At 38.3% G+C, this 22,076-nt stretch overlaps 1 protein-coding gene across 2 annotated transcripts in view; it reads right to left on the bottom strand.

Annotated features, from left to right (window-relative positions):
• The window catches only part of LOC122982126 (synaptotagmin-2-like), a 63,423-nt gene that overhangs the window by 32,469 nt on the left and 8,878 nt on the right, over positions 1–22,076 (bottom strand). For both annotated transcript variants that reach the window (XM_044351173.1, XM_044351171.1), the window contains exon 3: positions 3,348–3,413. The gene's annotated coding sequence lies outside the window, so the exon portion shown is untranslated. The remainder of the gene's footprint in view (positions 1–3,347; positions 3,414–22,076) is intronic.

Genomic DNA, 22,076 nt, shown 5'->3' on the forward strand with positions numbered 1-22,076 from the left:
CATAGGGAGCGGGTGTCCTTCCACGGAGGCAGCCATGTTGCACCGCCATGTTTCTACAGTAGCCCAGAACGGACAAACCAAACACTGGCTCTAGAGAGGGCCTTCCTTGTTTTTCGCGAGTGCCATGGCCACCATAGGTCCTCCTACACGCTTGGAAGGGGAGGAATCTGCAACCTCACAGCTAGATGCCACTAAATTCTACACACTGGACCTTTAAATGAAACAGGACAGTGTATGTCGGACTGACTCAAACTGACAGTGCCCACATTTGGCATAGGGAAGGAACATGTCACCCAGTGCAACGGTGTGGCTTACTGAAGTGTTTTTAATAGTTTCTGGACAATGAAGGAGCTCTTGGCACAAAGGAATGAGCTAAATCAGTTGTTAGTACAATCAATGCATGGGTGGTTTTGGTCTTTTCATAGGATTTGTTAAAAATAGAAATATAAAATCTTGTTGTAATTTAAGAGACAGGTACACAACTAAACCTGGAAGGTGGCTGCTTCAGCTTTTCCCTGCAGCTCTCCGCCTCCATATTGTTTTGTGTAGGGTGAAAATAAAATGGCAGCCATCCACACTTTCTATTCTCTCCTCATCAACAATGTGCCATGACATTTAAGGCTTTGCCATTGAATCTATGAAAGCTAGTCAACCCTGTATCCATTTGTGCCCTATTTTCCACATTGTAAGAGATATCTTACACTCCAGTGCCTTGAAACCCGTACAGGCAGGTCTGATTCAGTGTCTGAGTGGGATCAGGATATTGATCCAACCAAGATTCATGGCATGCTGGGTAAACCCAGGGTGAGCAACGCTGGCACCTGTGCCAAGAGATGTGAAAAACAGAAGGATAGTGATGTGTAGTGACTGATGACAACAATGAATGCTCTCACCATAGTTGTATACTGCTGACTATTGCTGCTACAGAAAATACACTAATGATCTAGTAATTATGAGCATGATGTCATTGAAGAAGTGAGAAAAAAATTCACAGACATTACAGACATTACTTTGAACTAAACAGGCCAAGTCTCCAGAGAGATTCAGTGCAACTTAGAATACATATTTAATAAGGCATACGCGTCATGGAGACTAACTGCATGGAGCTAACAGCAATGTTTTAAAGCTGTTCAGTCAATGAGTGTGGGAGGCCACTGGAATGCATTGTCCTCCCAAGCCTTTTCTACAAAATCCCATGTAATGCCATGTGTTTTTCTGATGATTAAAGTCACATGGCTGTGTTTTAACAAGGTGACTGTACTTTCAGAGACAGCAGAGATCTTCAACAGAACCTTAACAGGAAAAGAGGAAAGTAGGAACGATGACAAAGAAGAAAGACTGTGGTGTTTTTTATCTATGCAAGTGACACAAAAACAAAACGTACATTTGCATAAAAAAGATATGGTGAATACAGCACACATGCACAGGCATATGACAGCATCTAGTGTTTCTTTTTATCAAGTGAAGTCTCAAAATTTATGTCCGTTGTGGCTGTAAACACGAAGCAGTGAAGCATTGTTGCCGCTCCCCCAATCTCTACATCTATTTAGTGAAAGCTGTCCTTATGTATGTGTGGTAAACATACAATTCTGAGGCTGACAGTCAGGGATTAGATCCATGCTGTGGTGCTGCTGATGTGAGGAGGCGTAAGAATGCAATACTTTGCAATTCATTGTGTTAGCCCATTATAGATCTGGCAGAGTGAGAGGGAAACCTCTCTGCTCGAGTCATGTTTCCATATTGTGTCTTCACGCTGCTGTTCAGAAGGTGCTAAAATATGTGTTACTGCAACTGAGCTTAGCACATATTGAGGGAGTACTGCAGATGGAAAAGCCAATTTAGGGAAAAATTGGTACATTTTATTCTACATCAACATATGAAGTAGTTTCGAGGGAGTCCATCTTCTTAAGTGCAATATTACTTTTTCCAATATCGTGTGCAATATTACTTTATATTACTTTTTCAATATCATTGCCAATATTAACTTTCAATATGCAAAATATATAATATTACTTTCCTATTTTAGTTTACTTCTTTGACTAAATTTATCTTACTCTATATTACTTTTATTGTCATTCTATTATATCTATTATTCATTTTTTGTATTCTATTCTGGTGTTAGCATTTACTCCTTATAAAAAAGAGAAAAAGTCCTAATACAGAAGTCTTTGTGTTTGAATTCTCATTCATCATGTAGAGTATCATCCTGATGGGAGAGAAGGACTCTTTTTTAGTCTTATTTTCCTGTGGTGCATCGCCCAAATCCAGAGAAAATACATCTTTATATAAAAAAAATGTATGAAGTATCTCTATACAATAATAAAAGCTCAAACAACTAATTGTGCACCAGCAGGTATGAATTCTCATTCAGTAGATGTTGAACTGATCAATGTTAATAACGATGAGGCGGTGTGGGCTGAATAATGGCAGATGGTTGTAGTAACAGAGCCGGTGTAAAAGCAGCAGCCAGTAACTGTCCTTCCAGGCGTGGCTTTTGTCCGTTGGGGTTTATTAGCTTGCTGTAGCCCCTGAGGCACTAGAGCTTCCATCACTCATGGAAATGACTCTGATTAATCAGCTGAGTGCTGGAGTGTGCAGGGTATGCTGGAGACTGGCGCACAAAGAGCCGGTCCTACAGTAAATCATGCTTGTTCACAGTGGGCTGCACCTTCATCCTCACCACGCCTCTCCTGCTCGCTACACACTGCAGTGGGCTCCCTCCTCCCTGGCACATACAAAGCTTTCCTAAGCACAGATGGGAGAGTGGGGAAAACCCAACGTTTCATGCTGACATCTAGTGGAGTCCAAAACATGTGATTACGCAAGGCTCATATCTATTAAAATATATGGTAATGATTTCATTTTTGGATTCCATGCGTAGCACAAAAATATTCTGCTGACATAATTTGCTATGAAGTATAAATAACCACACCATCAATGATAATCAACAAAATCTTCTCATTCAGGACAATTAATGCTTCACCCCACAGCTTATCAGAGTGTTATATTACTGGACGGTTTCAGAAAGCATGCAGCCGTAGACAGCGTGCCATCTGGGCCATGCCTTCGGTTGACAGTAAAGGCACAGAGGCAAGCTGGATTTCTGGAATGACGAAGAATGGATGGTATTTCTAAGAGGGGAGCTGCAGAGGATGGAGGCATGTAACAATGTGCAGTGATCTGTCTCCTTTTAAAGAGGACGGTCACAGCAATGACACTGGACCTTCTGATGAAGTGGAGAATCTCCTCCTCCCCCTTCTCTCACAACCTTTATGTTCACATACTGCACAGTACTGGCTCGTAGCCTCGACTCATGCACACAGTATCTTTGCTGGTAGGATACTTACAGCCGATTCTCAGATCTTGAAAGTGTCTGGAGGTAATCACAGTGAGAATGCTGTCAGTCAGAAATCCTGAAATAGAAAGAAAGGCATATCATCTTTATTGCATTTATTTGAAGCTAGCTATGATTTAATTTAAATCCCTGAAAGAAATTTGGTGAAATAGTGTCAAATAGTGTTGATTTAAGGATCCATTTAAAGGCAGGTAAACTGGTATATCTTTGACATTAACTTGCACTCCATAAAGAAGTCTGTGTGATTAGCATATCTCAATTAAAATGATCAAATAAGGTTTAAACAAACTTTCAATTTGCACACTGCAGAACCTTGTTACAGCAAAAATCATTTTGCGCCAGGGGAAGAATATTGATAGCTGTCTCCCTCCCACATAAACAAGCGGATATATGCCTGAGGCAAACTATTTTGATTCACAAAGCTGCGGGACAAATGAATTATTCCTGACAGCTATCCGTTGCACACTACAGCTCACCAGTTATTGAATTAATTCATTGTTGTTACCCTAGTACCACCCTAATGACTGTCTTTTTGAAAAATGTGTTTGACCGTGATATACCCTTTCCTGACAGCTTTCTAAACTGCCACACAGAATTTAAACAGAGCATTCAGTTCACAAGCGTCATTTTGTACATTTCTATCACCTAAATATCAACACCATTTATAAATATTTTAGCATATCGAGGCATAACAGGCAGGTATTGACAAATGAACACCACCACACTAATGGCTGAGTAAGACAAATACTACAATCTAATCCAAGCAATACATCTTCCATGGTTTAAAACATTTTAGCAGAATAAAATCACCTTTGGTAAAAAAAAACCTCAAATATTAAAGGAGGAGTTTAACATTTTGGGAAATACGCCTATTCGCTTTTTTGCCAAGAGTTAGATGAGAAAATTAATACCGCTCTGGTAGCTGTCCATTAAATATGAAGCTACAGTCAGCAGACAGTTAGCCTAGCTTAGCATATACACTGGAAACAGGGCAAAACAGCTAGGTTTGCTCCCTCCAAAGGTTAAAAAACCCCACCTATCAGCACCTCTGTACTGTAAAGACACCAAGTTGTGGCTTTATAGGAGGTTATGCACTGCACTATACTCTAAGTCACTGTCTTAGCAGCATACAGTTGCCAGAGACTATCTGCTATGTCCTTTAATATGCTTGCTAATCACAATTTGCTGATGAGAGTAGTGAAGAACTTTTACAATCAGTCAAATTCCATCCATGTCCTTCTGTAGACCTTTGAGGATATTCTATTTGTGGCCCAATTTCTTTTTCCTATTTTGGCAAAACAATCAATTTCATGACTCACTGGACTTAATTGCTTTATTGTAATTGTATCATGAAAGACATCCACAGGGAGAGATAACTAACTTCAATTTGTGCACTTCAGTGAAGGAAAACAGTTTGCACAGTTTAAATCAAACAGCTTCTCTTCTGTGAATTATATGTCTTATATATGGATTTGGGTCTTCTAAACATGCTAATACAGGCAAGGCAAGGCAAGGCAAGGCAATTTTATTTATATAGCACATTTCAGTACATGTAAACTCGACGTGAATTTAAAGTGCATATAGCAACTAATGACATGTAATTATAATAAATAAAACACAAGAGCATACAACACTGACAAACACCCACCCTCCAAAACACACCACACAATCATCCCAAAGACACACACACACACACACACACACACACACACACACACACACACACACACACACACACACACACAAAATAAATAATCATAAGCCTTAGAAAACAACATTTACTTCTGAATGCGGACATAGAAAGAGCTCGGGTCATTAGGCAATTTATTCCAGAGAGATATCAGCTAGAAGTGCCTTCACCAGATCTGGATTTTATTCTAGGTAGGTCAATAAAGCACCACCTTTGCTTCAAACACTGTAAATAATACATAGGTATAAGTTGATTAGGTTGTTGTTTAGGTAATCCACCTAAGAGAGGTGTTACAGTAATCTAACCTGGTTGAGATGAAGGTATGAATCAGCTTCTCAGAGTGAGATTAAGATATAAACCCTTTCAGATATGTTTTTCAAAAGATAAAACGTTGTCCCTGTTAAGCTACTGATTTCAAAGTGTGACGTTCAAATATGATAAAATATGCATTTTGTTACTTTACTTAGATGTTTGAGCTTAACAGTACAGAAAACTGTATGTGCAGAAACTGACAGTAGAAAACTGTATCATCACATTTATGTGCTGAAGAGGGAAAATCTCTCAGTGCTCCCCTGAGTAATGAGAGTTTAAGAGGTCTACCTATGAGCATGATTTGTGACATTACAACTAGTTTAGAGCCAATTGTGGTCCAGTATGCAATTTACATAAGTATGATGTGGAAACTTGAAGCCTGCAGTGCATGTGCGTGAATGGATTTACGGTGAAGTAGGAGACAGCAATCTTTCATAGATTCTGGATTTTTTAATGAGGTAATTTTTAGGTAGTTATCTGAATGTTTTTGTGGAAAAACCATAACAGACACTAATTACTATTCCAAGTCAAGTATTTTTATAAGTCTTAGAATATCCCAGCAGGGGATCTATAAGATCAGAGTAACTAATAATAGCTCAGAGGCTCAATGTGTTCCTGAGGCAGTGATTTTAGATGTGAATAAATTTCCTGTCTGTTTTTTCAACCCACTACTTTCTACTAATATTCTTGACATCCAGTAATTTGTATCATTGATACAGTTTACAAGTTTGCTTACCGGACTAAAATCATCAGAAGACAGAGAAATGTAAAGCTCTGTGTCATCCACATACACTATGTATAATAGGATATGTTACTGTAGGTTTCTTTATAATGTTGCCAAGTTAGAGCATGTACAAATTAAAAAAGCAAAGGTCCATGAATTGACCCTTGCGGAACCCCTAAGAATTTTTTTTTAGTTTCAGCTGATTTAAATTTAAGATTTAAAGCTAGGAGGGAAATATAGAAAGCCTCATCAAGTTAGTTAAGAACAGGATCTACTCAGGTTGGTTTCTTGTTGATCAGAACTGGTTTGTACAACATGTTGTCTGAATACATCCGTGTTTACTAAGGCTGTAGTCAACAAAAGAAAATCTTGGTCAACTGAAATCGTACATAATCTTCGACTAATTGATCAGTCGCGGGGGGAGGGAATAAAAAATTGTTGGATGTTATGGGGCAGAGGGAACTCAGCAGCCACACGTTTCTCTGTTCTCTATTTCTCTGTTTAGCGTTATCAGGTTAGGTTAACCCATTGTTGCTGACTTTGAAGCTAACCCCCTTTACTTTTCTAGCACTTGGGGAAATAACAGACTTACTGCTAACCTTTTCCTCTGCTCTGCTCGCATTCACCATCACTTCTCTGCCGCTCGTTCTTTCCCAACAGGTAATATTGTTTAAATGCAAGGATAATGAATATTTTTAGACATTCTCTCCTGGAAGGCATTTATAGTGTTGCACTCAGTTGTTGACATTAAAAGTGTCTGGAATGTGACAAGAGATCTAGAGAGATGAGTTAAAACCCTGATGACTTTCTTGCCTCTGCACAGCTGGCCAATCATGGCATGAAGTAGGTGTGAATGTCAAATTGTCCGTTTGGGACAACGGTCCTTCACAGCCTCACCTAATCTGACCTCGGAAAGGTGTGGGGGGAGCAATTTCCGAAGCAATTGGACCATCCGACAAGCACTTTTGATGGAGTATACCTGCTAAAATAGATACAATTTTTAATCATTGTAAATTTTAAGGTCATTGGTCACTCTGATATGGGCTGTTTCAGTGCTGTGCTTAGATATTAAACCTAACTGGAGCACATCATAAACACTGCGGGTGGAAAAGTAATTACCCAATTGTTTATATACTACTTTTTCCAGTATTTTGCTAAGGATGGGGAAGTTTGAGATTGGTCTGTAGTTCCTAATTATAAAAGGATTTAGGTTATTGTTGATAATCTTCAGTATATCATGAGAGAAACACAGAAAGAAAGACTTTAACAGTGTAGCGAGGAGGCAGTCAAGTGAGCAGGCGGAAAAATATAGCTGCTTGATAACTTCATTGAAATCAGTTAATGGGAGAAATATTATACAATGATCTATTTATAGTGCATGGTGTGAAGGAGAAGACCAGCCGGAGGCATTGTTGTTCGATATTGCAATACTATCTCTAATAGTAGACACTTTCTTATGAAATAAATGAGCAAGTTATAGCTCATTTCCCCATTGAAATAGCTATTTAAGTAAGTAACACCCTTGAGATAAATCTGTCATACGATCCTGCTGATGCTATTAAATTTATGCTGAGAGGAACTGTTTTCTATACCTCGTGCTGGTAACCTTTTTTAATCTAGCAGACCCAACTCAAAGTATTTCTAAATAAGAGGGCTGATGCAGCACAATGGAGAATCATTTTATGGTAAAGGGAGGGATATAGACTCTGGACTCTTTAGGTTCCTACACAGTGAAATACCTCTAGTGCTCCTGGAAACACTATGAAACTGTCAAAGTGAGTTGTTTGCAGCTAGCTGAGGGACAGCCGTGACAGGGAAGAGAAAAGCAGTGCTTCAACACTGCTTCACAGTGCAGCACTCTGAGAACACGAGTGGCATTTTCTTCATGTCATATAGAAAGGTCAAGTGACAAGGACTGAATTCAGAATCAAAAAACGAAAATATTCAGTTAAATGTGATTTGAAACCTTAATGTAAAGACTTCTGCCCTGTCATATGCTTATATATTAATACTAACAATCATATCGTAATCATAATAACTGTAATTTATAACTTCATACCCAAAATGCAGATCATATTGCTTTACAAAACGAAAAACACATAGTCACCATAATCTCACAACATGAGGACAAATATAAGGTTAAAAAAAAAAAAAAAGATTCTTGAAAGATCATAAATTGGCTAGCTGACAGGGGCGACAGGCTCTGACGTGCAGATTCTCAGATACAATCACGTTAAAGGGAATTGCCTCTCGGTGAACATAATTGGATCTTTCCCCTACCTATTTATGTCCCCGAGGGACCAAACTATGTGGAGGAAAAACGAAAGGGAATTTAATGAAGACTCTGTTCTTTGATTTCCATTACTGGTCCATGTCAGTGAACCATGCAGGCAGTGGATTCATATCAAAATGAACATCGATATGCCAAATCACTGAAAGTCAGAACTAAGGTGTCACCAGATGTGAAAGAAGTCCTACAGTTCTGAAATATTTCTTTACCTTGTGAACTATAGGTCTAAATAAGTACAATTGTACTAATAATCTACAACAACATAACTCTTTAAACACTGCACTAATTCATCAGCATCATCAGCCTGAACCTTGTATGAGTAATGAATAGACCTTTCTTGGGTGATACAGTGAAATAATATCATCTTGTGATATGAGACTATGGACATTTTTGGCATATTTTGCACAAAATCATTTTGGCTCTCAACTTATCATAATATTGTGACATACAGTAGTTTAGATGTTGTCTTTAGGTTGTCTTAAATGCTGCATTACAGTATATATAGTTATGACCAAAATATAATCACAAATCTAATCAAAGTATGAACATTTCTGTCAAAATCTTTTTCATTCTGTCAGCATCCCTCAGTCCAAGCAGTTGACACATTTTTTTTGAGTTTTTGGGTGAAAATCATTCCTGAAGCACAGCACTAGCTGTCTGTGCTGTTTTATTGACTCTATCCACGACTGTGAGCTTTCTTCTAATATTCCAAACTGCTAAAATCACACTGCTGTCCAAGAGAAAGGACATTCTCTGATTTATGTTGCCTCTTATTCCCCATTTGGTCTCTGTTTGATGAAGAGGACCATGTAGCCCAAACAACTGGAAAAGTCACTCAGCACCAAACTGCAGAGCCTTTCCATTCTTTAACAAGATTACTGTGCAGCTTCTCAGACAGCACTTGAATTGCTGAGCCCCTGAGGATCCCATGTTTTCTTTTTCTCTCTCTCTCAGTCTCTCGTTCTCTCTGTCTGTGTCTGTCTCCAAGACACGTGGCTCTCCATGACTGTTGCTCCGACTCAGCCAAGGGAGGGGCGGATTCATGTGGGGCAAAGGAAGCCTACAGGAGACTTTTGGGGGCTCTCAGCTGCCCTGCGCTCTCTGGAGCGTAGCGTATGAACACTGGAAGAAGTGCATGTGTGAGCGAAGAGCTTTCCACGCAGGAGGGATCTGGCCCAAATTTAATCTCTCTATTGTGAGGATGGAGGGTTAGAGAAAAAAAGGGCCGCGCCTGCTGAAATCCCACTGGCAGTGCTGCAATGCAGGGGTTTAACATAGAGCCAGAAGGCAGGCGAACACATTAAAGAACTGGTCCTCTGATAACACAAACACAAATACACACATTTTCACACAAACACGAGTACATACAGATGGACGAATGGATGCACACACGTACACCCACGAAAGCCCATTTGATCTGAGATAGCTGCATAAAGAGTGTTGGACAGGCAGGACAGATTGATTTCAGGATCACAAAATGCTGTGAAGCCTACACTGAGGTTTATAAAGCAGATCTTCTTTAAGCAGGGTCATGTGTAATATCTTAGTGCTCAGGTAGGTCAGTGATTTACAGCACTGTCAGGAACGGTCAATCCAACTCAGATACCAAAAGAATGAAAAGGTAAATAAGGACAAGAAAGAGTAAAATATTAATTTAAATGCACATTATGTTATTTCTGCTGCTAGGGGTCTCTCATTCAAAACAATAACAAAAGATGGAGTTTGATGACGTTGTGAAGTAGCATGGGATCATCGGGTTTTGTTGTCTTCATCAGTGAAGCTTCTACCGGTTCCTTCAGTATTCATTGTTCAGTAGGTTTTTACCATGATTCGAATTATCTGCTGAAGTCTCCTCCTCTCCAAAACAAACGGACCCAGTAATTAAACCCGGTAAAAATACAGAATAAAGCAGTTTCACGTTTAAAATCAGTGTTTCTCCCACATTATTCAGCAGACACAGGACGTCCAGAGGGGCTACGAGCTGAGCTGCCACTAACGTTTGCTCAGTTTCTCTGATAACTTAAGATCCAGATGTCCAATGACTAAAATCTTCCATCTGGTTAAAATATATAGTTAAAAACGACCAAGATCTAAAAAGCGTACTGCAAAAATGTGGCTTAAAATTGGATAAAAAGTGAATTTATGACAGCTTCTGGCAACAACCCAACGTCAACGCCACTGACAGGCAACCAAATGAAATGGACCATTACCTTGATTAAAATTACAGATTTCTCTGGGTTTGAAAACTCCTGGAAACATTCGGGATAAGTACTCAACTCAATAAAATCTATAACATAGGTCTAGTCGTTTTCAGACATTTTTATATGGAAAAGTTGCACATTATACCTTTAAGAACCTATGAGGACCTGATTTAAAAACCTTCACGTCATAACTGGAAACAGAATTGGTCAATTTGCATATCCTGAGAGGTTGATGCAAAAGTTTTTTGTTGGCCTGCAACTAATGAATGTTTTCATTATTGGTTAATATGTTGATTATTTTCTTGATTTATCTATGTAAATGTCAGGAAATTGTGAAATGCTTAAAAACAGTCAAAACCCAAAGATATTCAGTTTACTATAATATATGATAAAGAAAAGCATCAAATCATCACAGAAAAAGAGGAGCTAAAATCAGATCATTTTTAAAAGTTTTGCTTAAAAAAATGACAAAAACAATAATTTGATTATTAATATAGTTGCCTATTAATTTTCTGTTGATTAACTAATTGATTAATCAAGTAATCGGTGAAAAGTTTTTTGTGGTGAAGGTTTTCATTTATGAGCACATCGCACCATTTGTCTGAATATGAATCGAGGTGGCGGCTGCTGTGGGCTTTATTGTTAGTCCATACAGTGTGAGAGGTGAAGAACATGATGGGTGGTTGCCAACATGACAGATTGCTGACTGTGGGAGTCTTTTACAGTCAGCAGAAACAAGCGATTGATGGCACTTTGGCTCCTTTATGCTCTGATACAGCCAGTACAGAGACAAGAGAGAGAAACAGTGTTGTCCATCAAACATGCCCTATCTTTAAAACAGCACTCGACCTATTCAGCATTGCTCTTCTATGACATTGTCGGACTCACAATGAACAGTTTTTTACAAGGATCAAAATCAATGCAGCAGAACCAGAAATATTGTCCTTGTCGAAAGCTGGTGCAGTTCGGTCGGAGATTCAAAGCTGTAGTGGCTAATGTAGCCTCGAGATGCTAACCTCAAGCAGAGATGAGGAGCGAGCTACAGAGGTTTGGTCATTGTCAAACTTGTAGTGTTTAGCCCCGACCGACATTGACTCAAGTGACATCACATATGCACGAGTACTACCCAACGCTTGTACACAGACTTTGATGTGTGAAATCAGTGGAGTTTACCCTTTAAGGGTTACTGCACATTAAATAATATTCTGTGAATGAATAAGAAACTACCATTACTGTTAATGTACAGGATTTATTAATTTCTCATGGCTGACATTGTTGATACTTATTTATGACAGTTCATAAAAAATGGCTCTCTTGAAAAGAATCACTTAGCCTTGGGCAAAGCCTCTGCTCTCCACGCTGTGCCCGCTGCTGGTTTATCTGTAAGCCCACCAAGATCAAGCTGTCATTATGTTGACCTGCAAAGTATTTGAGTGATTGAAAATGGCTCCCATGACAAAGAAATATGATCCAACACCGTTTGGCAGACATCTATCCCCGATGATTTGGGATTAGCCTGCATTAAGCCTAGCAGCAATCTTATTCAATTTAGAAGCTCAGGTTAGAAAACAACTATGTTGGGCCACAGATCTATCTCAGCTAAACTTAAAATGGCTGCATCAAATCAATCTCAATGTCCATCCTGGCAGCAGTTGAAAAGTAATTGCTCCATCAGCTGCATGACACAGCATAAACACCAACAAGAAAGATTTTGTTTTTTGCGCCATTTTTTTTTATTCTCCTGTCTTCACATCTTTTTAGGAAAACGATGATCTTACTTCACTTATTTGAACCAAGTGCTATTTTTCACAAAGCTGCTGTCCATAAATCCTGGTGGAGAGCGCCTACTTTCCTCCGGCTACTTGCTTCACTGGGAGACAAGACCTGTGTTTATGTGCAGAAATAAGGCAATTCATCATCCAGTCCCAGCGAAATGGTCAACAACGGGGACCAAACAGCACACAATTTCAGAATAATTGTTTCCCTCCTTGCCTGCCCGGTGAATGAAACATAACACTGCAAACAATACTAGACAGAAAGAGAGATTAAATACATGAGGAAATAATGAAATGCATCAATTTACTTTCTGCCCCTCAGCATTAATGCTGCATGGATGTAAAAGATATGACAAATCTAATTGTTTGAGTTTACAGTTTATTATCTTGATGGAAATAATTGATCGGCTATCAAGGAAGAAGACAATCTGAGTGAGCAAAGACAAATGGAAAGGAAAGAAACACTCAAAAGCCTTCAGACCTCACTGTCTCCGAATTACATGCTTTCTGAGAGCAGTGTGACGCTAGAAAAACAACAAACTCCCCAGGGGACCAACAAACTCTTATAAATGTCAAATAGGTTTTAGTAATGTACTCTTCGAGCAGCTATTTCTTTTAGACAGGGCCGACCTCTCAACATAATAAACCATATTACCTACCAAGGTCTATCTATAGCTGGAGGACAGAGATTTAAGAAGACCCAGCTCAGGTTTCATCTTCCTGTCCACATACAATTAAATGTGTGTCACATTTCTGTTCTAAACCAGCAGTAGATGCATATTCTTATTATACATCATTTGTGTTATAGTGACACTGATTTGGAAGCCTGTCTTCGAGTGAATTTGTTATGAAACTATAGAGGTGACAAACTTGTCAGAGGAGGATGGGTGTTATTTTTTGCTCCTTGTAATGCGGTCAAAGGTATTGTAGGACAAACGATAGACAAGCCGCCAGTGGCAAACAGAGTGGCTGCTCAAGGGGATCATTCACCTTCACGACGTCAGTGAACTCCATCACTAAGGCAGGCCAAAATCTTGGAAACCACTGTGCCATTAGTCAAACACAGATTGAGTGTGACAGCTAACCTCTCATGATGATCTACTTGCAGCACATAAAAAAACGGACTCTTGTTGCTGCATAATCACGCTGTTGTACTGAAATTAGTCTCACTGCAGATGGCACAAAGCAGTGACAAATATATTTTTTATAGACAGACCACTTTAACCATCTAATGAACCGAGTAAACAAAAAAAAAAATATCTGTCAAATATTTTTAAAAAAATGAAAAACAAATATCTGTCCTCTGTGACTGGTAGATACAGTCATTAAGGAATAGCTCTTTATACAACTGAGCCAAAACATGCTGAAATTGATTACAAATACATTGGCTTTAATTGGCTTACTGCCAGGTTGTTGCTTCCCATCGTGATGATCTCTCATTTAAAGTCTTTAATGTACATGTCTTCAGTCTAGAGGTCCTTCGTGAGAGAAGAATCACTGCAGATTAAACAGTTCAATACATCCTTGCCCTTTTCTGACGATTTATCCAGCTGTGTATAAAAGAGTTGTCTTACTTACTTTTTAAAATGAATAGCATTACATTTCAGCACACCTCTCGTGTGTTCAAAAACTCACTGTCTCTAGTTGAGTGATGGAAAGATTTGACCTTAGAACATTGCGATATTTAACTGAGATCATCTGTAAAGTAGACGGAGAGTCTTTTTCAATTAAGCACTCATTAAAACCTAAATTAGGTAACGACCTTTGAAACACACCAGCACAGGGAAGAGGAGAGAAAGGTAGACGTGCATTTAAGCACATCCATCCCTGATTGAAATGAGAAGTCTCGATGTTATGTTTCAAGGGTCTCTTCAGTTACATTCTATTATAAATTGCCCACAAATGACAAGCAAGTCTTAATTACATCAATATCATCCTGTCATTAGCATCAGTACTTTCTTTGATGAAATTCTGAGTTGTTATCAACTGTGTGCTGAAAAATATCTACAAAGTATTTGCATTTTTAAATGTGCATACTGGCGCTGAGATTGCATGAATGTCTAATAGTTTAACTACAAAATGAACAAGAAGCTGAAATATGTCCTTCAGCTTAATTATTCTGAAAATATCATAAGTAATCAACTGCACAGGAAAATTTTTTTATGATTAGCTAGAATTAATGTATTCAATTATGAATTAATTCATATTTCTGAACAAATGTATGAAAAAAACATGTAGCCGCAACAGAATATTTGACTTTCATGAACATAGACACAATCAGAAAGGCAAGAAAATGCACATTAGGAAATGCTCCTGCAGCCAGACAGTAGTGTATTATCACCTGCCCTCACGTAGCCTTGTAATCTGAGAGTGGCATCAACAATCAATGGAAGGAGGGAAAGAGAAGACAAGACCAATCAATGCCTGTTAGAAACACTACGGTAATTGTGCACTTATCAGTTTGGAACAGCTAACTGCTATGAACTTTAAGGAGCATGAATTGGGTGACCATTTCTAAAATAACACTTAAGTTAATTTTCAAAATAGCCAAAGCTTTTCATACAATGTTTGTGCAATCACACAATTTTGTCTCTTTTGTTCATTGTTTTGTATTCTCTTGGTAAAAAACAAAACAAACTCTAATCTAATTTATTCTGGGGCTGAAAGTGAGATTTGATTATTGTGATCAACAGCTGTTTCATAAAAACTAATTTCCTCATTTCCAAATGCCATTTTCTTCTCCTCATTGTGAACAAGGTGTAGCGTACAGTGTAACATGAGCAGCTAACAGAATAAGACAATTAAAAGATCATTATTGCAAGGGTCAACTGAATCAATACCAAGAAAAATCTATAAATAGACATATGACCTCTTAACAAGTCTTAGACTGTACCTACACATATGTAAGCCTGCTGAGCAAGGGTATCATAGAGGCTTGTTGTCAAAGCATGTCAAAATGTAAATTAATTATAACACTGCAAGGTTTATTAGGTGCATCGAATATGTGAAGATCCAAACTGACACTTTTTTTCCCAAGACAACAATGTCAAGATATTCAGTAGTTTACTCTATAGTGCTATAGTGAGCACTAAAATTAAGGTTTTGCAGTTTACAAATGCAATTAGTCTATTTAGTGCCTAAAAAGAGGCCACAAATACTATATTCCTATAAGCGGCCACGGTCATAATAGCAGCTCTGTGAGGCAGTATCTAGTCACGGCATTTTTTCTGAGCTAACATGCTCACAATAACAGTTCTAACATGCTGGATGTTAAAGCAGGTATAATGTTTACCATTAGTGTTGCAAGTATTTGGACATAAACAAAGATAAAGGACAATTGGTCCTAGACAAAAGGGATCACTTAAGGTATTACAATTCATTCTAAGTGGGACATGAATGCCTAAACCAAATTTCATAGCAATCCATCCAATAGTTGCCAAGGCATTTCACTAAAAGCCAAAAATGTCAACGTCATGGTGGCACTAGAAGAAACATCAGGGATCACCACAGTCATTCAGCTTCACCCTCTGGGGATCATGAGTGTCGTGGCAAAACATCCAACAGTTATTGGGATGTTTCAGTCTGGACCAAAGTGGTGGACCAACTGACTGACCAACAGACCAACATTGCCATCCATAGAGCCATGCCACCAGCATGGCTGAGAATCCAATCCAATCTCAGTATGTAATGACCTATAAGAGCCTTTGTACACAATAGCAAAAAGTAACTGAAAGAGTTGGACTTTGTTTTGTTTAAAAAATGAAAGTACAAAAATACTGTGCTACACTGGAGCCATCACACTTTGTTGGCAGTCAATGTCAGCTGGCTAAAAAACACAAACAGTTTTCAGGCTTGGCTGTTAAATGTTACTATAACTTGGCCTTATTTTTTGGCCAAAATGCATAATGAATTCTCCAAAAGTGCCGCTGTCTCTAGCATGGGTCCATTTACAGGCCCATCAAATTATCCCAGCAGGATGTTGCACTAACACGAGAAGCAAAACAATTTGGAAATAAGGTTATTAAATGTCATTTCTGCAGCTGCAAACAACAATTGCAGCGCCCAATGATGTAGTAACTCCAAAAGAATCACAAACTTGAGAAAACAACAATTGCAATACATTTATTCGCCTTGCTGACAAAAGCAAACTAAGATTCGACCATGTTACTGTTTATGTGATGTAAAACACCAAATCCACTTTTAATTCACCCAGTTCTTTTTAAACAAGTTAAATCATTTCTTTTGTAATCCTGCTAAACAGTCCAAGGTTTATAGGTAGCCATAAAATTACTGCGTTGCATTAAATCAGGTTTCACCGTAAAAGCAACCATAATTTCTGCCTCTTACCGCATCTTCCAGATGTAAGCTAATGCCCTAACAATTAAAAACCAGAAAGCCTTGAAGAAACACATCACACACCCAAAATCTTTCCACTCAATTGACAACATTTGAAATCCTACACAGTCCACTGACAGTATTCTATCAATTATTCAGGAGGAGAAAGGCTCACAAAAAGTACTGCACCCCCGGCTATGCAGCAGTAAATCACTGTATAGCACACCATCTGCTGCTTGTCAAAGCCAACGGTTGCTGTGTGCACAGGAGTGCAGAACAACATTGATCCTTAAGTCTGGGTTGATTTCCATTGTGAAATGTAGATCAGCAAGTGCAGATAAAATGATGTGTGGCAAAAACATGCATTATTATGCATCGCGATACATGTCAATGTTAGATTTTTAAAGCCACGTTTGGAAAAGTAATTTCACAATGTGCACAATGTGAACAGGGTGATATTTCTGTATCCGTTGTCTGTGTTTCACCCGGGTTGGAGTGCAGCACAGGAAGAGGGAACATCTTTGGATGTTACAGTAAAATAAATGAGTAGCCTATTAAAAAAATCCCCCATTAAATATTGAGCATCTACATGATGGGATGTAGGGATGATTCTCCCTCTCGTCTCTTGGTCTGTCACCCTCGTTGGTGTTCAAAGCTTAACCTCCTCCAGAGACAAAATGTCCCGCATTCAGACTTCAATAATGCAACGCCTTCATTCTTAAGGCCACAATTCAGTCTGCAGTCTTACTGTGCGCTGACTATTTCTTGGCAAATAAACAACAGCAGTCCTCACAGTACCCCACTTATTATTATGTAGCATTAGTTAAAACATCTGGCAACCATTTTAAATGAGTGCAAGTGAATATCAATTAGTACAAACTGAATATTTCAAATTGAACTTGGTGTCTCTGGGGTCTGTTTTTGTGACAGTTTTGATTAATTGACTATCTTCATGGTACTTTTAGTATAATTAGCATCACTTCCATTTGGTATCTGTCATAGGACTAATGGCTTGGTCCAATTTTAACTCAGTCATTCCAAGAACTCAATGAAGGACTTAAAAAGTGTGTTAGAAAATACACAATAATGACAACAGGGCTGAGGAAACTGCATTGTGTCCTCGACCGCTGATATGTCACAAGAACCAAGACACTGTGGGCTCTCATTATGCTGTTGATTATCAGTTATTCTGCACGTCAAACTCAATATTGTGTCTTGTCATTCACACAGTCAAAAAACGACCAGTCTAATTATTTGTTGTGTTTACATTCCCTGATGTCTCTGTGTGAGATTTCGAGTATTTCATATTCAGCCTCTCCCTTCAGTCTCCCTGCTGTTAAATGTTAACTGAACCAAAAACGTCCTAATATGCATTTTATAAATACAACTTTATATGATTAAACATGCTCCAAAGGTGACAGGTGTAAACAACACTGCGTTTTTTCAATATTTCACCCTGATTCAGTTATGCTGCCTTTCTTGAGTCTTATTAACAGATTATTCTTTACTCTTCAGTCACTTAAACCAAGAAAAGAATTTCTGTCATATTCAGTATGAGCAATTTGAAAAGCAATGTCCCTTCAAAAGAACACCGTACACCGAAACCACACCATTTGATTATTAGCTTCATCAAATTCAACACATTGCATTATTACATTCAGCAAACTTGGCATTGGCAGGGTTTAATGTCATCCAATATTGTCATTAAATAACCCCATATCACATCTCTATGAATGATTTTAGCTTTAGAGTTGGAGCAGAAATGATTCCGGCTGGTGTACTCTCTGTCTTTCTTGCCTGCTTCATCTGTGGGTGTCCAAAAGTAACAATGGCAGCCATTTTCAATTATAAGTGATTTTTGCTACTTTGGGGATAAAAAGACAGAAAGAAACAAACAAACAAAAACCCTTAAAAATTCATATTGACCTGCTTTGCACTCTGAATTTATTATTTTGTTGAAATTATGCAAACTCTACCCAATGCAAATGCTTCATCAATCAGGGATTCAGTTTTGCATCTACTTAATGCTCCAACATTATGTCTGAAAAAAACCCTCATGGAGAGGCAGCTTAGCTGGCAGCACACGCTGTTTAAAATGTGCACCAATACATAATGCACAGTCGGTTTAACCTCTATTGCAGCTTAACTTTCCAATTTAGGTTCATTTCTTCATTTAGTAATATGAAAATGGTGAGGCTGCAAAAATGAAAAGAACGTTTGTAAAAAGATTCTGAAACTTTTCAGCAGCATGCCGGGAACTAGATAAGGAGAAAATGTCAATTTCACTGTGTGTGTGAATTACTCTGTAATGGCACTATGCAGTTGCACCATGTGTTCAGACAGAGAGCAGCACAATCAGCTAGTCACCGTAAGTCCATTCAATTCTCACAGAACTGTGGCACCGGGGAAACCGGCCAAAGTGGGGTCGGACAACAAGCCTGCCAGCTGTGATAGAGCCAAGCTGAGAAGTCACCCTGTTTCCTCAGTTCCTTGTTTTCCAACCTATTTGATTTCATTTTATAAATAAGAGCTCTGCCTGAAAAGTGCAAAACCGTTAATAAATTATTTAGAGATATTCAAAGAGACTCATCCCAGAACTTAAATGTGAAAGACTGCAGGAGTGCATGATGCTTGTGGCATCACAGTAAGCTTCTTTTAACTTTAAGTCATTCTAGCTGATTTGTATTAGCATAATGATCATGATGGTCAATGGGGGATCATGATGGTCAATGGGGATGGTCAAATCCCCCCTTTTTTTATACATTTGGTTTTCCTTTTCTTCTCCCCTTTTACAATTATTCCTACCTTGTATTGGTGTGTTTTAAATCTGTAATGTGGAAAATCTGAAATGCAATACATAATTGTTCACAAAAACATTTTTGCCATGAAAAAAAAATGCCTGGACAGACCAGTGCAGGCATACATTTAGAGCTTCTTCCAATGCATATTTGGTTAGAGACCAAAATTAGTATAGAATGAATCTCCTCCTAAAAATAACTTCTATATAATACATATATATAAGTCTGACATACTGATGATGCTAATTAGCATGTTAGTGTTTGAATTAAACTTGAATTAGAAAATATTCTATCATATATTTAATCTTATGTTATTATGTTATGTTATATGGGTGTGCTACTGTAAACTCTTGTATATTTAAAAAATATTTTTTAAATGACATTTTAATTGCTCATGTTAGATTTCCTAGAAAATGTAAAAACGGGAAAATCCAATCCTGTTAAATCCTAAAACGAAGTCCACTAATCACAGCACTCCATTGCATCATCAAACTCAACTCATCTCAAGGGTAAAAACCTTTTCATAGTGCAGAATTATTGTGGGAACTAATGCATGCACAGTGATCAAAGAGCATACCAAATCAAAGACAAAATTAAGGTGGATGTAAGAAGGATATCAATATGAAGTGGGGATATTTTTGTGCAAAACCTTTCATGATGTCTTCAAGTGAAGTTCCCATCAGTACCATCTCTATCAAGATACACTGAAGTATACAATATACAGCAATGTAATGACTATTAACCTCAACAGCTGCAACAATTAGTCGATTACTCCATTAGTCAATCAACAGAAAATTAACCTCCTAACTATTTTGATAATTTAATAATCGTTTTAGTAATTTTTTTAGGAAAAATTCTAAAAACATACTGGTTGCATTTTAAGCTTACATGACATATCCTTAGATTTTGGACTGTTGATTGGATGAAATAAGACATTTGATGAAGATGTTATCTTGGGCTCTAAGAAGTTATAAACAGGCATTTCTCACTATTTATTGACAACCTATTGACAAATTGATTAATCGATTAATCAAGAAAATAATCATCAGACTAATCAATAATGAAAATAATCATTAGTTGCAGCCCTCAGCATGACCATTTCTCTGTCTATATTAGCAGATAAAAACATTTCTATTATTTACACATTTATTTCTTTTGATTATTTATTTATTTATATTTCTCTCTCTTTAATTGAGCTCTTTTTCTTCCCAATTTTCCCAATCAGCCAATTCCAGCACGCTGTGGTTCTTCTCACTGCTGATTCCACTGTTGTGCTGAGGACGGTGTAGACAGCAATGTGCCTCTTCTGTGACACATAGTACACAAAACACACACAAAGGTCGATGGCAACCCCTCCCCTTCCAGACGGGCACCCAAACTAACAAATAGAGCATCAACAAGGGCATGATCCCTCACTGGCTTCCCACTGATTAACATAACCTATTGTAATGTTAACCAAGCGAGTCTTTTGCCCTTACACCACCTGTGTGTTTCTTAATGCAGACCAGCTAATTGATTTATTGCCGACAGTGTCAAGGACATTTTCGTAAGAAAGTCTAAAAGAGAGTGAGAGAGAGAGAAAAAAAACTCTCACAGCCCCTTTGACGCATTTCAATGAGGGGGGACAAACCAGCCATGTCCTAGATAAACGGTACCCTGCACTGCATCGAAAGACTCTCTACAGCAGTCAGGTTTACATAACAGCAGACAATGCATGGGGATACACATCACTTCCAGAGCCCCATATAAAAAAAAACAAAGGCTAAAATTTCTGCCTGTCCATCATTTTTAAACACAGAGGATTTTCTCAACAAAAACATGGGTTTCAAGATGACTCACAGCAACACATTAGCAACCCTTTTGTAGAATAGGCGTTGTGGTTTGGTGTAGTTTACTTTGGTAGATTTAAATTATCTGGTAAGGGCAAATATGTTGCAATTAATTTCTAAATTGCACTGTCTCTTAGTTCTGCCTTCAAGAGAGGATTAGGTTAGGGATTTGCTACTTCTAAAACAGGGTGGAAAAAGTGTCTTTTTGAAATGTCTTTGGTGGTTGTGCTTGTGGTTTTCTTGTCATGAAGAGTGCCATGTTCAGACCGTTCACTAAAGCTGTTTAATCCCCTGTGTGTGTGTGTGTGTGTGTGTGTGTGTGTGTGTGTGTGTGTGTGTGTGTGTGTGTGTCCAGTGTTAGCTGGCTACAGAGTCAAGTATGACAGACCACTGCTGTAACTGGAAGACACAAAAGGAGAAATTGAGAGAGAGAGAGTCCAGCCTAAAATGAGAAAAGGAAAGAAAAATTCCGGAGAGCAGTGACAGCAGAAAATGAGGGTGAGCACTGGTTTGGCCTTTTCGAGATTGAGACGGATAGGGGATTCTTGAGTGACGCAGACATTGCTTGTTTCCTGTTGGGCAGATTGCAACCAAATTTCATTATTCATTATGTCAGTAAAGTCTCTCAAGTGACAGCAAGGAAAAAACGGGTAAGCAAGGCAATGCATAGACCAAAATTCAAAAAGAGTTGTTGACTCATTGAAACAAAATGCAGAGAAAAATTAGACTCTGTAATATGTCGTGATTCACTAATGCGTCAATTTAAT

This window comes from Thunnus albacares, chromosome 5 (genome assembly GCF_914725855.1).
Source record: "Thunnus albacares chromosome 5, fThuAlb1.1, whole genome shotgun sequence".
Taxonomy (NCBI): domain Eukaryota; kingdom Metazoa; phylum Chordata; class Actinopteri; order Scombriformes; family Scombridae; genus Thunnus; species Thunnus albacares.